Source organism: Capricornis sumatraensis, chromosome 17 (assembly GCF_032405125.1).
Source record: "Capricornis sumatraensis isolate serow.1 chromosome 17, serow.2, whole genome shotgun sequence".
In the NCBI taxonomy this organism is placed as follows: domain Eukaryota; kingdom Metazoa; phylum Chordata; class Mammalia; order Artiodactyla; family Bovidae; genus Capricornis; species Capricornis sumatraensis.
Genome location: NC_091085.1, coordinates 15,244,401 through 15,256,349, shown reverse-complemented (window position 1 = coordinate 15,256,349; position 11,949 = coordinate 15,244,401).

Below are 11,949 nucleotides of genomic sequence, written 5' to 3'. Positions count from 1 at the left end.
CCACAGGTGTGAGCCCCACACACGGCAAGAAATACTAAGTTACTGGAGGACGAGGCACAAAGGCTCACAGCAGTAGTGCACCTCAATGGAACCCAGAAAATATTTCAGCTTTGCAATACACTGAGATGTGGTGCAGAGAGTGCTGGTCAGGCTTCACTGTTTGCTTTTTTACCTTGAGGAGGTTACTTAAATGAGTTTTATCATATATAAAATCAAGATGATAACATAATCAAAGACTTCCGTGGTGGTCCAGTGGATAAGAATCCACCTGCTCAATGCAGGGGACACGAGTTCGATCCCAGGTCCAGGAAGATTCCACAACCAGCTGTGCAACTAAGCCCATGCACCACAACTCCTGAAGCTCCCATTCCAGACCCCATGTTCCCCAACAAGAGAAGCCACTGCGATGAGAAGCCCACACACCACACCTAGAGAAAGACTGAGCACAGCAGTGGAGACCCAGCATAGACGGAAATAAAGTAATTAATTGTTTAAATGATAATAATATAATCTATTTCACAGGGATGGTGTTCGGATGTAATGAAATCATGTATAATGCTTGCAGCAAAATGTCTAGCACTCAAAAAATACCAGTTCCCTCTCTTCACTTTCCTTTCCTATAAGGAGACCACCATCTTTCATTCTTTCTGACTTAGTCTTGTAAAAATCACTCCTTTGAATTTAGATGCAATTGAGTAATTAGAGGCAATTAATGAGATGCAAAAGGAAGGAAAGAGGGTGGGGGGATTAATCTTTTCCAGAGAACACATTACCCTACATTTGGTTTTATTAAATAAATGATTTGTCTACTATTTATCTCCCTAGTCAATTCTGAGGAAGTGGCAAGAATTGCCCAGGGGCAATGGGGCTTGAGACCTGAACATATATATACTTACATGCTGAGGAAAGGGGAACGGTCCAGTGGGCTCTAAGTGACAAGTATCAGTCCACAAAAGGGAGAATGAAGACACAATTTTATGAGTTTTCTGAATTCAGAATTCTGCCTAGAATCAGCCCTGGTAACCTGCATGGGAAAATGAAATAAAATAATATAGATTACTAACTATATCATAGCAAGTAGGTATTTGAATCCACTCTGCTCAAATATGTCAATAAGAACTTGTAAGCAATACTTCTTGTCTTATGAGAATCAACTAAATTCTCTTTCAATGACAGACTTTCTCTAAGACTAGAGAATTCAGTTCAATTCAGCCAGCATCTATCATGCCCCTATTATATGCCCTCATACTACAAATCCTTACAGTGACAGGGAATCAATCTTATCTCCACTAAAAGTCAACTCTGAAAGGCCCACTCAAAAAGACCAGACAAAGATTCAAGAGTAATGTACTGTTCACAAAACTTTAGCGACATTTACACAAAATTCACTGGTTGTGCTCCACTCACAGCTGGCTTACAATGTGACAGACACTTACAGTTGTGTGTCATATTAATAGGGAAATAAGCTCCAGTAACTAACACAGTGAGTTATTTACATATTATTTTTTCTTGAGGTAAAGTTGGTGTAGACTATTATATTGGTTTCACATGTACAACATAATAATTCAATCTTTGTATTCACTGTGAAGTGATCACCACAACAAGGCTAGTTGCCATCTCCCACCTTCCGTAATAATTAACCCCCCTTACCCATTCACTCAGCACCCTGCTCCCTTCCCCTCTGACAGCCATCCATCTGTTTTCCGTGTCTATGTTTGCTTGGTTTGTTCATTTGTTTTCATTTTGTTTTATATTCCACATATAAATGAAATTGTAAGATATTTGTTTCTCTTTGCCTGACATTTCACTTTGTGTAATATCCTCAGGATCCTCAAGTTGTTGAAACAGCAATATTTCCTTCTTTTTCACAGTTAAGTAATATTACGTATATAGATATACATAGTGATTTCCATATCTTGGCCGTTGTAAATAATGCTATAATGACTACCAGATCCATATATTGTTTCAACTAGTGTTCTTAATGTTTTTCGATTACTGTTTCATTTTCTTCAGATAAATACCCAGAAGTGGGATAGCTGGATCATAAGTTAGTTCTATCTTTAATTTTTCTGAGAAAACTCTGTACTGTTTTCCATAGTAACTGTACTAATTAGCATTCTCACCAACAGGATACAAGGGTTCCCTTTTCTCCACATCCTCTCCAAAACGTGCTTATTTCTCACTTTAATAATGTGAATAAAATGTGTTATTTCTCACATTTTAATAATGTGAGAAAAATATTGTGTAAATTTAGTCATCCTAATAGGATGTGAGGTGATATCTCATTGTGGTTTTGACTTGCATTTTGATGATCACTAATGCTATACATCTCCTCATGTCTGAATGTCTTCTTCAGAAAAATATCTGTTTAGATCGTCTGCCCATTTTTAAATTGAGTCTTTGGTTTCTATGCTATTGAGTTGTTTGAGCTCTTTATATGCTTTGAATATTAGCCCTTTCTCAGATATATGATTTGAAAATATTTTCTCCCATTCCATCCATTGTCTTTTCATTTCGTCTATGTGTTCTTTGGCTGTGCAAAACCTTTTTAAATTTGCTGTAGTCCCACCTGTTTATCTTTGCCTTCGCTTTAGAAGTTAGGTTCAAAACTTCAATCCAGGACTAATGTCAAAAAGCTTACTGCCTATGTTTTCTCCTAGTGGTTTTATGGTTTCAGGTCTTACATTCAAGTCTTGAATCCATTTTTAGTTCATTTTTGTGAATGGTATAAAGTGGTCCAGTTTCACTCTTTTGAATGTAGCTGTCCAGTTTTCCCAGCACCATTTACTGGAAAGACTATTCTTTCTCTACAAAATTAGTCCCTAACATTGCCCAAGGCCAAGAGCATTCTCCAGGTAACAGGAAATGGCTGATAATGTTGGGATACTCTAAAGCCCATCAGTCAGTTCTGTCAGTCAGTCATGTCCGACTCTTTGCGACCCCATGATTGGCAGCACGCCAGGCCTCCATGTCCATCACCAACTCCCGGACTTCACTCAGACTCATGTCCGTCGAGTCAGTATGCCATCCAGCCATCACATCCTCTGTCGTCCCCTTCTCCTCCTGCCCCCAATCCCTCCCAGCATCAGAGTCTTTTCCAATGAGTCAACTCTTTGCATGAGGTGGCCAAAGTACTGGAGTTTCAGCTTTAGCATCATTCCTTCCAAAGAAACCCCAGGGCTGTTCTCCTTCAGAATGGACTGGTTGGATCTCCTTGCAGTCCAAGGGACTCTCAAGAGTCTTCTCCAACACCACAGTTCAAAAGCATCAATTCTTCGGCACTCAGCCTTCTTCACAGTCAACTCTCACATCCATACATGACTACTGGAAAAACCATAACCTTGACTAGACGGACATTTGTTGGCAAAGTAATGTCTCTGCTTTTCAATATGCTATGTAGGTTGGTCATAACTTTTCTTCCAAGGAGTAAGCGTCTTTTAATTTCATGGCTGCAGTCACCATCTACAGTGATTTTGGAGCCCAAAAAAATAAAGTCTGACACTGTTTCCACTGTTTCCCCATCTATTTGCCATGGAGTGATGGGACCAGATGCCATGATCTTGGTTTTCTGAATGTTGAGCTTTAAGCCAACTTTTTCACTCTTCTCTTTCACTTTCATCAAGAGGCTTTTTAGTTTCTCTTCACTTTCTGCCATAAGGGTGGTGTCATCTGCATATCTGAGGTTATTGATATTTCTCCTGGCAATCCTGATTCCAGCTTGTGTTTCTTCCAGTCCAGCGTTTCTCATGATGTACTCTGCATAGAAGTTCAATAAGCAGGGTGACAATATACAGCCTTGACGTACTCCTTTTCCTATTTAGAACCAGTCTGTTGTTCCACGTCCAGTTCTAACTGTTGCTTCCTGACCTGCATATAGGTTTCTCAAGAGGCCGGTCAGGTGGTCTGGTATTCCCATCTCTTTCAGAATTTTCCACAGTTTACTGTGATCCACACAGTCAAAGGCTTTGGCATAGTCAATAAAGCAGAAGTAAATGTTTTTCTGGAACTCTCTTCCTTTTTCCATGATCTAGCGGATGTTGGCAATTTGATCTCTGGTTCCTCTGCCTTTTCTAATACCAGCTTGAACATCTGGAAGTTCATGGTTCATGTATTGCTGAAGCCTGGCTAGGAGAATTTGGAGCATTACTTCACTAGCGTGTGAGATGAGTGCAATTGTGTGGTAGTTTGAGCATTCTTTGGCATTGCCTTTCTTTGGGACTGGAATGAAAACTGACCTTTTCCAGTCCTGTGGCCACTGCTGAGTTTTCCGAATTTGCTGGCATATTGAGTGCAGCACTTTCACAGCATCATCTTTCAGGATTTGAAATAGCTCCACTGGAATTCCATCACCTCCACTAGCTTTGTTCATAGTGATGCTTTCTAAAGCCTACTTGACTTCAAATTCAAGGATGTCTGGCTCTAGGTGAGTGATCACACCATCGTGATTATCTTGGTCGTGAAGATCTTTTTTGTATAGTTCTTCTGTGTATTCTTGCCACCTCTCCTTAATATCTTTTGCTTCTCTTAGGGCCATGCCATTTCTGTCCTTTATCGAGCCCATCTTTACATGGCATGTTCCCTTGGTATATCTAATTTTCTTGAAGAGATCTCTAGTCTTTCCCATTCTGTTGTTTTCCTCTATTTCTTTGCATTGATCGCTGAAGAAGGCTTTCTTATTTCTTCTTGCTATTCTTTGGAACTCTGCATTCAGATGCTTATATCTTTCCTTTTCTCCTTTGCTTTTCACTTCTCTTCTTTTCACAGCTATTTGTAAGGCTTCCCAAGACAGCCATTTTGCTTTTTTGCATTTCTTTTCCATGGGGATGGTCTTGATCCCTGTCTCCTGTACAATGTCACGAGCCTCATTCCATAGTTCATCAGGCACTCTATCTATCAGATCTAGTCCCTTAAATCTATTTCTCACTTCCACTGTATAATCACACGGGATTTGATTTAGGTCATACCTGAATGGTCTAGTGGTTTTCCCTACTTTCTTCAATTTAAGTCTGAATTTGGCAACAAGGAGTTCATGATCTGAGCCACAGTCAACTCCTGGTCTTGTTTTTGTTGACTGTATAGAGCTTCTCCATCTTTAGCTGCAAAGAATATAATCAATCTGATTTCAGTGTTGACCATCTGGTGATGTCCATGTGTAGAGTCTTCTCTTGTGTTGTTGGAAGAGGGTGTTTGCTATGACCAGTGCATTTTCTTGGCAAAACTCTGTTAGTCTTTGCCCTGCTTCATTCTGCATTCCAAGGCCAAATTTTCCTGTTACTCCAGGTGTTTCTTGACTTCCTATTTTTGCATTCCAGTCCCCTATAATGAAAGGACATCTTTTTTGGGTGTTAGTTCTAAAAGATCTTGTAGGTCTTTATAGAACCATTCAACTTCAGCTTCTTTGTGTTGCTGGTTGGGGCATAGACTTGGATTACTGTGATAGTGAATGGTTTGCCTTGGAAACAGAGATCATTCTGTTGTTTTTGAGATTGCATCTAAGTACTGCATTTCAGACTCTTTTGTTGACCATGATGGCTACTCCATTTCTTCTAAGGGATTCTTGCCTGCAGTAGTAGATATAATGGTCATCTGAGTTAAATTCACCCATTCCAGTCCATTTTATATCGCTGATTCCTAGAATGTTGACATTCACTCCTGTTTGACCACTTCCAATTTGCCTTGATTCATGGACCTGACATTCCAGGTTCCTATGCAATATTGCTCTTTACAGTATCGGACCTTGCTTCTATCACCAATCACATCCACAACTGGATATTGTTTTTGCTTTGGCTCTATCCCTTCATTCTTTCTGGAGTTATTTCTCCACTGATCTCCAGTAGCATATTGGGCACCTACTGACCTGGGGAGTACCTCTTTCAGTATCCTTCATTTTGCCTTTTCATACTGTTCATGGGGTTCTCAAGGCAAGAATACTAAAGTCCATAATTCACTTCAAAAGAAAAGTCAACACTGTGATAACCTGAGTCTAGCAAACTGAAAAGCTGTGAAAAGGTTTGGAAGCTGAGAGTGCATGGAGAACCAGAAACAGGCATGAATTGCATGAAAGTCTTCAAGACTATGTAATAAGAGTGGTCTATGTAATAATAAATGTGACCTATGTAATAATAAATGCAGAGGGAAAGCTTGTTGACCATGAGGGTCTTGGTAGTGGAGCAGAGGAGTAGAGAGAGAGCCAAGTGCTCATAACCTTTAAAGACACATATTCAAGAAATAAGCACCTAGAAACTAATTCATTCCACCAGCCTGCCTTGGAATCTTCACATTTTGATATCTTATGTTATACTTTTTTGTCATTTTGCCCCAGTATATATTATTCATTTCTTTTTTATATTCTGGAGTCTTAGTCTGTATGAATTTAATGGTTTGCATTTGTCTTAAAACTTTTATGTATACTGCTTCCAAGAGAGTGGCTTGCAGATAATAGGCTCTCAGTAAATATGTATGGGTCGATGACTGATTGATACCCAATCACTGGAAGATGGATCATCAATTGCTTACCCTTACTCCTTTGCTAGTTTGAACCTATCCATTTTATGTTCTCACCTGACTGTTGCTCTGAAAGTCATACTGCTAAACTTTACATCATCACTTTACAGATCTGGTTACATTGGGATCACCTGAGATCCTGCAGCCTGGTCTCCATCCTCAGAGAATCTTATAATCAGGGCATGACCTGAGCATCAGGATTTCTGAAAGCTCCCAAAGTGATCCCTAACTGAGGTTGAAAACCTCAGCTTTACAAGCACATATGGGACAGTACAGAACCAAGAAGACTAATAGGGAAAAGAGAGTCTGGAAAGTTGTCTTACCTGTCTAGAAGTCATATATCACATTTATATTACATTGGAAAAATTTAGTAAGCAAACATCGATAGAAATGTCTTTGGAGAAATAGGATTGTGTAAGTTTAGGCCATTATTATTACCTATTAATACAAGAAATTTTCCTGTTTTAGATTAAATGAAACATTTTCTATTGTTAAAATATTTAAATATACAGTATGCTGTTTTAGCAGTTGGGCCAGTTTAATAAAGTATAAATGAAATTTTCAAGCATGAACTGTTTATGTCTCAACTGTTTCAAGAAATATATATATTATTATTACACCAATTAATTATATCTAATTACATATTATTATATCAAGTAATTATACCCAATTTGTATAATTAGCTGGCATAATGTACATTATTATACCAACTAATTACACCTGCTTATTTAACTCATATGCAGAGTACATCATGCAAAATGCCAGGCTGGATGAAGCACAGGCTAAAATCAAGATTGCTCATAAAAATATCAATAACCTCAGATATGCACCCTTATGGCAGAGAGCAAAGAGGAACTAAACAGCCTCTTGAAAGAGCAGAGTGAAAAAGTTGGCTTAAAACTCAACATTCAAAAAACTAAGATCATGGCATCTGGTCCCATCACTTCATGGCAAATAGATGGGGGAACAATGAAAACAGTGAGAGACTTTATTTTTTTGGACTCCAAAATCACTGCAGATGGTGACTGCAGCCAGGAAATTAAAAGATGCTTGTTTCTTGGAAGAAAAGTTATGACCAACCTAGACAGCATATTAAAAAGCAGAGACATGACTTTGCCCACAAAGGTCCGTCTAGTCAAGGATGTGGTTTTTCCAGAGATCATGTATGGATGTGAGAGCTGGACCATAAATAAGGCTGAGTGCCGAAGAGTTGATGCTTTTGAACTGTGTTGTTGGAGAAGATGCTTGAGAGTCCCTTGAACTGCAAGATCAAACCAGTCAATCCTGAAGGAAATCAGCCCTGAATATTCACTGGAAGTACTGATGCTGAAGCTGAAGCTCCAATAATTTGGCCACGTGATGCAAAGAGCCAACATTAGAAAAGACCTGATGCTGGGAAAGATTGCGGGCAGGAGGAGAAGGGGATGACAGAGGGTGAGGTGGTTCGATGGCATCACTGATTTGATAGACATGAGTTTTAGCAAGCTCCAGGAGATGGTGAAGGACAGGAAATCCTGGTGTGCTGCAGTCCATGGGGTCACAAAGAGACAGACATGACCGAGCAACTAAACAGCAACAATACCAACTAAGGTAAAATATCTCTGTATTATGCTTCAAGCTGAATAACTGTGCTAAGTCAATAATAATAATAACTATCATTTATTGAGGTAAAGTAATAAGCTCTTTACAACCACTGTTTTATGTATACGTAACAAGAACACTGTTACAGAGAAAAAGTTTTATTTAATGAGGTCCAATTGATTAATTTTTCCTTTTATGGGTCATGCTTTTTGTGTCAAGTATAAGAGCTCTTTACCTAATCTTAGGTCCCAAGGACTTTATCCTGTTTTTCCTAGAAATTTTATATTTTTATGTTTTACACTTAAGTTCATAATCCATTTTGAATTCATTTCTGTATAAAGTGTGAGGATACACTGCCTTAAGGATTTTCTTTTTTGCTAATGGATATTCAATTGTCCCAGCACCACTTATTGAAAAAAAATCACTCTTCCATTGGATTGCTCTTGCTCCTTTGTCAAACATTAACCAGTCATATTTGCATGGATCTATTTCTGGGTTAACTATTCTGTTTCATTGACTTATATGCATCTATCCACACTGTAGTTATAAGCCTGAACATCAAGAAGAATGTTTCCTCCCACTTTATTCTTATTTTCAAAACTATTTTGATCAGTCTAGAACCTTTATCTTTTCAATTGAATTTTAGAATAAACTTGTTTATGTCTACCAAAAAAAAACCTTGCTTGAATTGATAGGAACTGGGTTAAAAAGTATTTGATTTAGGGAGCACTGACATTTTTACTTTGTTGAGTCTTCTAGTGCATCAATATAGTATGTTTTCCTAATATTTAGGTCTTCTTTGATTTCTTTCATCAGCATTTTATCACATCCTTCACAACAATCCTGTACATGTTGTGTTAGATTTATACCTAAATCTTTAAAATTTTTGGTGTAAATGAAACAGTCCTGTATTTTTAAAATTAATTTATTTCTTTTAATTCAAGGGTAATTACCTTACAATACTGTGATGGTTTTTTGCCATACATCAACATGAAAACTAAGATCATGGCATCTGGTCCCATCACTTTATGGCAAATAGATGGGAAAACAGTGGAAACAGTGACAGACTTTATTTTTTAGGGCTCCAAAATCACTGCAGATGGTGACTGCAGCCAGGAAATTAAAAGATGCTTGTTTCTTGGAAGAAAAGTTATGACCAACCTAGACAGCTTATTAAAAAGCAGAGACATTACTTTGCCAACAAAGGTCCATCTAGTCAAGACTATGGTTTTTCGAGTAGTCATATATGGATGTAAGAGTTGGACCATAAAGAAAGCTGAGTGCTGAATAATTGATGCTTTTGAACGTGGTGTTGGAGAAAACTCTTGAGAGTCCCTTGGACTGAAAGGAGATCCAACCAGTCCATCCTAAAGGAGATCAGTCCTGGGTGTTCATTGGAAGGACTGATTTTGAAGCTGAAACTCCGATACTTCGGCCACCTGATACGAAGAGCTGACTCATTTGAAAAGACCCTGAGGCTGGGAATGATTGAAGGTGGGAGAAGGGGATGAAAGAGGATGAGATGGTTGGATGGCATCACCGACTCAATGGAAATGAGTTTGGGTAAACTCCAGGAGTTGGTGATGGCAGGGAGGCCTGGCGTGCTGCAGTCTACAAAGAGTCGGACGTGACTGAGCAACTGAACTGAACATGAATCAGCCACAGACACACTCATGGCACTGTTTTTTTAATCTTGGTTTCCACTTTTTGTTGTCAGTGTATAGAAAAGCTATTGATTTTTACGTGCTGATGTATTGTGTGGTCTTATTAAATTTACTTATTAGTACTAGGAGTTTGGGTCCGTTTTTCTTTGTCTGTCTCAGATCCTGCGGGATTTTCTACATAGACAATCATGTCATCTGCAAATAAACAGTTTTATTTTTTCCTTTCTAATCTGTATGTATTTTTTCTTTCTCATGCCTTATTTTACTTCACTGACTGGGACTTCAGGTACTATGTTAATAAGAATAGTAAAGGCAGACATCCTTAGCTTGTTTCCTGATCTCAGAGGAAAGCATTTAATCTTTTATCATTAAGTATGATGTTAGCTCGGGGAAGACGATGGCAGCCCACTCCAGTACTCTTGCCTGAAAAATCCCATGGATGGAGGAGCCTGGTAGGCTGCAGTCCATGGGATCACTCAGAGCTGGACACGACTGAGCGACTTCACTTTCACTTTTCACTTTCATGCATTGGAGAAGAAAATGGCATCCCACTCCAGTGTTCTTGCCTGGAGAATCCCAGGGACAGTGGAGCCTGGTGGGCTGACATCTCTGGGGTCGCACAAAGTCTGACACGACTGAAGCGACTTAGCAGCAGCAGCAGCAGCATGATGTTAGCTCTAAGTTTTTTGTTGATGCTTTTTATGAATTTAAGGAAATTTTCCTGTATTCCTCAGTTCAGTTCAGTCACTCAATTGTGTCTGACTCTTTGTGATCCCATGAATTGCAGCATGCCTGGCCCCCCTGTCCATCACCAACTCCTGGACTTCACTCAGACTCATGTCCATCGAGTCAGTGATGCCATTCAGCCACCTCATCCTCTGCCGGCCCCCTTCTTCTCCTGTCCCCAATCCCTCCTAACATCAGAGTCTTTTCCAATGAGTCAACTCTTCGCATGAGGTGGCCAAAGTACTGGAGTTTCAGCTTTAGCATCATTCTTTCCAAAGAACACCCAAGACTGATCTCCTTTAGAATGGACTTGTTGGATCTCCTTGCAGACCAAGGGACTTTCAAGAGTCTTCTCCAACATCACAGTTCAAAATGACCTGCCTCTTGAGAAACCTATATGCAGGTCAGGAAGCAACAGTTAGAACTGGACATGGAACAACAGACTGGTTCCAAATAGAGAAAGGAGTACATCAAGGCTGTATATTGTCACCCTGCTTCTTTAACTTCTATGCAGTGTACATCATGAGAAATGCTGGGCTGGAAGAAGCACAAGCTGGAATTAAGATTGCCAGGAGAAATATCAATAACCTCAGATATGCGGATGACGCCACCCTTATGGCAGAAAGTGAAGAGGAACTAAAGAGCCTCTTGATGAAAGTGAAAGAGGAGACTGAAAAAGTTTGCTTAAAGCTCAACATTCAGAAAATGAAGATCATCTGGTCCCATCACTTCATAGCAAATAAATGGGGAAAGAGTGGAAACAGTGTCAGACTATATTTTTTGGGGCTCCAAAATCACTGCAGATGGTGATTGCAGCTATGAAATTAAAAGACGCTTACTCCTTGGAAAGAAAGTTATGACCAACCTAGATAGAATATTAAAAAGCAGAGGCATTACTTTCCCAACAAAGGTCCATCTAGTCAAGGCTATGGTTTTTCCTGTGGTCATGTATGGATGTGAGAGTTGGACTATGAAGAAAGCTGAGTGTACTGCAAATTTTTTTATGAATGACGGTCTAATCTTGCCTAATGTTTTTCTTGTACATTGGTATAGTCATGTGATTTTCCTTCCTTAGCCAGTTGATATGGTGTTTTACATTGAGTTTCAGATGTTGAACCTGTATACCTGGAATAAATCCCACTTATATGTGACATATTATTCCTTTTATATATTGTTGTACTTAATTTGCTAAAATTTTCTTGAGGATATTTATACTTAACTTCATGAGACTTATCAGCCTATCATTTCCTTTCTGAAGACATTTGTCTAGCTTATGATATCAGGGTAATATTGCCCTCATAAAAACAGTTAGCTAGTTGGGACAGGTTCCCTTTTCTTAAATTTTCTAGAAGAGGTCATGGAAAATTTTTGTTAATTCTTGAATGTTTGATGAGTTTCTGTGATAAAGTCATATGGGCCTGAATATTTAATTTTTAAGAGTTTTTAAATAACAAATTCATTTTCTTTCATTATT